The 4,730-nt window shown below is 47.2% G+C and overlaps 1 long non-coding RNA gene across 1 annotated transcript; it reads right to left on the minus strand.

Annotated features, from left to right (window-relative positions):
• Positions 1-451: 451 nt before the first annotated feature.
• LOC121102933 lies at positions 452-4,128 on the minus strand. Its single transcript, XR_005835090.1, has 2 exons — positions 2,645-4,128; positions 452-1,359 (listed from the first exon to the last, which is right to left on the minus strand). It is a non-coding gene; the product is annotated as an uncharacterized LOC121102933 (long non-coding RNA).
• Positions 4,129-4,730: the final 602 nt, after the last annotated feature.

Consider the following 4,730-nt stretch of genomic DNA (forward strand, 5'->3'; position numbering starts at 1 on the left):
TCCTGAAAGCCCTGAGATCTGTTAGACATTTGCAACTGAGATATTTCAACATTATTTCCAAATTTATAACACTTGTTTTTTGAACTGCCACTAGAAAATACTCCACTATGAGAAGAAAGCAGTGGCATCTCTAAAGGAGACCCGGGGGTCCACCATCGTCAGCCCCCGTGGCCCTCAATTCCCTGGCAGGCGGCAGATTCACTTCTTTGGAATATATTTGAGATAGAAAATAGCTCCTTACAGGCCTTATTTGTTATGGTGCAGTGTTTGCAAATATATAATCACATTCTTTTGCATTTATCTGGGGGGTATTTTGGTTTATTTTCCTGTTGTTTTTGTATGTCTCCATATAAGTCATCAGTCTTACTTCAAAAGTAATAATATATATCAGAAAAGGTATGTGTGTATTTTTAAATATCCATGTCCTGAATTAATGGTCCAATAAGCTGTCCAGATTTAAGTGAATTTTTATTTCTTTGTTTCCATGTTTGGGGATCTGTGTCAGAGAGGCCAAGTCTCACCTCCTGAGCCCAGTCTCCAGTCCTATCCAGTCACAACTTCTAATGATGTCCAGCCCAGGCTGCGGTCAGAGAATACCACCCACTGGGTGGCACATCACCAGTAAACAGTTACTTCCCACAGTCCAGGAAACCAGCCAAGTGTGACATGAGGGTGCCAGCTCGGCTCTGGAGACAGTCCTTCCCTGGGTTGCCCCCAGCCGCCTTCTCACTGTGTCCTCCCAGGGCAGAGCCGGCCGAGGAAGCAAGTTCTCTCGTGATCTGTGTGAGGGCGCCGTTCCCATTCACGAGGGCTCCACACTCAGCACCTCATCTACTTCCAATCACCCCCCGAAGGCCCGACCTCCCTCCCAATACCCTCACATCCGCAACAACAAAAAGTGGCGGCAAACCTCCCAGGTCAGAGCTCAGGAGGCCAGTTACTTGTTTCTGTAGAGAAGATGAGCAGTATCTTAACACCATCCGGAAACCTGGTGCGGCCTACTCAAATGACAGGGCTATATATCCGCTTAGCGCAGTGCACAGGGAAACTTCCTGCTGGTTCCTTCCATCCCACCTTGGGAGGGGATACACCTCCCTACCATCGCAAAATGCTTTTTGGTGAAGGCACTTCTGTTTCATATCAGTTTTCATTTCCTACTGGGGAATGTTCTCAAATGTGGGACAAGCTACAGATTGTGGCGATGAGGATGGGGAGTAAATGCTCAGCTTTGTCCGTCCCCTCCCCCTCTCCAAGTTGGCCTTCAGGGTTCAGGAGACTTATCACATCTCAGCCTTAGGTCCCGGATGTTCATTCTGGGGCTGCGTTGGTTGACACGCAGTGGGAGAGGAATGGCAGTCTCTGTGTAGGAAAAGGGAGAAGAAAGTGGTGTCTGTTCCTGAACGAGAAGAGGATGGGGGTTTGTCTGTAGGGCTGTCTGGAGAGGGGGTGGCTCTAAATGAATGGCCTAAGATTATCAGCTGCCTGGACACTGGCTCTTTTCTTTTCTGAAGGTCCTGAATATCACCAGCCCAGGGCTCTGCAGTCTGGCTCACTGTGACTCCGTTATTTCCCGACAGGCTTTTCTTCCTGATTTTATCCTGGGTCAAAAATACAAGGCACAGACCATACTGGCCCTTAGCGACTTGGGTGCAAGTCACCATCACTATCCCCTGCCTCCACGGGTCGTTGTCAATAAATACGTGTATATACCCTCTCAATAAACAAACTTGATTTGTATTTTCAACTTCAAAAAATTCATTTTCAAGAGCAGGACTCGGTCAACCATGCAGAAAGCCCCAGCTGACACTGATGCAAATGCAGAAAGGAGGAGAATTAGGATTGGAGTGAAGCAGTTTTTCTGGAGCCAGAATACAGGGGTTGCACACATGTGTATGAGTGAAGGACACAGTGTATGGGAAGAGCCCAGAGTAAGTTCTGAAGATTTGCAGCCATGGGTGATTGAAAGACAAGAAAGTGTCTCGCTAGACCCGGTTTACTACCATTTACTGGGGAATTGGTCGGTGACACAGAAAAGAGTGTCATGGTGTTAGAGGACATGGAGGAAGCCAGCCTCTGCTGAGTCTGTAGCCCCCCACTCATGCAGTCTCTGCCCCCATCAACCGTTCCTCCAGTTCTCCCTCCATGTCTGGCCCCGAGTGCATGGCAATGCCAGTTCCACCCACAAGAGTTCAGAATGGGCAGCTGTCCTCCAGAATAACCACGAAAGGGAACCCAAAGGCTGGAGCTCTGATACTGAGGTCAGGCATAGACCTGTCGTTCCTGTCTCTAGCAACCCGTACCTCTTCCCTTCTCATTTTCCAGCTTTCTGGGCCACATAAGAGGTTGTTCACCTGTAAACGTCATAGATTTGAATAGAGCATTTACCTTGAGCTTTGGGAGGAGCTCAGTCCCCAGCTCACAGCTGCAGGAAACAGCTCTGCTTGTGGACGGCCCGCGGGCTCTCTCTACCCGCAGTGGTGTTCCCCGTGGGAACTGAGAGAGGGGATCTCATCGTTTATCTCCAGTTCCTGTCGTCACAGCCACTGTGTCCTATCCTCTCACCAACAACTGCTGCTTGTCCCTACACTAAGGCCTGTTGTCCTTGGGCTGCAGCCGCCTGACCTGCCATTGCTCCTGGACTTACCATGAGGAGATGCCGTGTCACCTGTGTCACGTAAGCTCCACCGACTCCGTAGTGATCACGTCTGCCACCATCTCCTCAGCAGCAGCCACCTGCCACCTGCCTTTGGTGGGCCTGTCACCAGGCTGCACTGTCACCTCTGCGGCCTCTGCTGTCCTTGCTTGTTTTTCCCCCAAATAACAGAAAAGTAGAATGACCTCCGTTTCCCTTTTCTAAGGGGAAGATGAGGCTGTTCAAGTTTGAGGATGTTTCCTTACACCGGATGATTACATTTCTGCATAGGGAATGGATTATTTATTACAAGTAAATTACGTACTGGAAACTCTTAGATCACAAATGTGGCAACTTGGAATAATAATTCTGATGAGAATGCTCTGTACTGCAAAGGCACATTATCCATTAGGTTCTTCTGAAGCGTGGGCTCTTTTCAGCTAACAAGATTGAAGCAGCCTGCCCTGAGGCAGAGCTGGTAAGTGACGTTTCTTCACTGAACCCCTCGAGGAGGGGACAGAGGCTGAGTAATGCCCCAAGTCCCGGGCTTTGATCAACGCTACAATTAATATTCTTTTCCTTTACATTTTAAAGACTTACTCAATGAAGAATAATTTCTAGAGGTCAGCTGGGGAGAAAAAAGGAAAGAAAAGAAACAAGAAATAAGAAAAACTGATCGGAAGCCCTTCATGCTGAGGCAAGATTGTCAATGGATATGTCTCAAAACAAGTAGGGGCGCTGCTGCTTCTCTGGGCAGCCTCCTCCATATCAGCATATAAAAGTCCTGTGCTTAGAGCTGGTTGCTTTCACATAAAAGAAATCCTCCAGTCTCTGGTCTAAAGGGTGTATTATAAGCCCGCCTCTCAGAATTCTGGGAGAGCCCACTAATTATTATTAAGACTTTAATTTGAGGCCCCCCCAACATGCCTTTTCCAGTATGTGGTGGCTCACCCCCACTTCCAGTTATGCCTAGTGTTCCAGAGTTCAAGGCCTGTCTGGTTCCGTTTCTGCAGAGTGGATTGCACTCCAGTCTCCTGCAGAAGTGAGGGAGGAGTCCTAGGGCAGGGGAACAGATACGAGTATACCACCTGCCCCTTTCTTCCAGCTCTCCTGTTTTCAGCCCAATGCGACACCCCTGCCTTCAAATATTGCTGAAGACTGCATGCCTGAATCTTTCTGGAACTCAAGGACAGAAACTCTTTCACTTCTCGTTACCTTCTCCCTGTAGGCATTTACATGATTTTAGTGCATTTTCAGGAGAAAAGACATAAGTCTTTTCTTTGGTTCAGTCTGTCATATTTAAACAAAACCCCTCTTTTTTTCTCTGTACTTCACTTTTTAAAATTTCATCTTTAGGCCATTAAATATTTATTTTGTTGTGTGAAGGGAGATGAGGCTATAAGTTGAATCTCAGTCTGTATCGGGAGCCGGCCAAAGATGCATCATTTATTGAACATCCCTTCGTTCTCTTGTTTGTCACACGCAAGGGAGTTGAGTGTACTTTGCCTCCAGAAATCAGAAATGGTATCATAAAATGTATAACATTCTCTCTCATTTTCTGAAGTGGCGAGGCAAGTAGGGTCATGTGGAAGGAAATTATGGAAGCACAGGAGATGATGCATGGGACCCATGGTGGGGTGACCATGGATGCAGAGTGAAAAATAAGGCTGATCAGAAGACCTTGTGCTAAATATTAAAGGGCATTTGATGCTGTATTAAAAAGTTGGCCTTAATGTATAGGACCAATGCAATAAGGTAAGGGTCACATTTTAAGAGATACACGCAAACCACCTTTGTAGAACCTGAGTAAGTGGCCTTATGGTGGTTTCCTTTCCAGTTATATTTGATAAGTAATTTCTTCAGCTTTTACTCTCCCAAGACACTTCTTTATGATTCTATCAGTGTCTCATCCTTCTGTGGTTTTTACTTCTTTTTGCATCCGAGTGTGACACTGAAGCATTACTCATCTCCAATGAGCCTGAATGACTGGGGAACTGCACAGATGCACAAAGATGACCCGAGAGGGCTCAGCAGAAAGCAAATGCAGGGGACACAGGACAACTGGCCAAGCTTCGAATGTACTCCTGCCCGCCCCCCC

Source organism: Ursus maritimus, unplaced genomic scaffold, assembly GCF_017311325.1.
Source record: "Ursus maritimus isolate PB19 unplaced genomic scaffold, ASM1731132v1 scaffold_16, whole genome shotgun sequence".
NCBI lineage: Eukaryota > Metazoa > Chordata > Mammalia > Carnivora > Ursidae > Ursus > Ursus maritimus.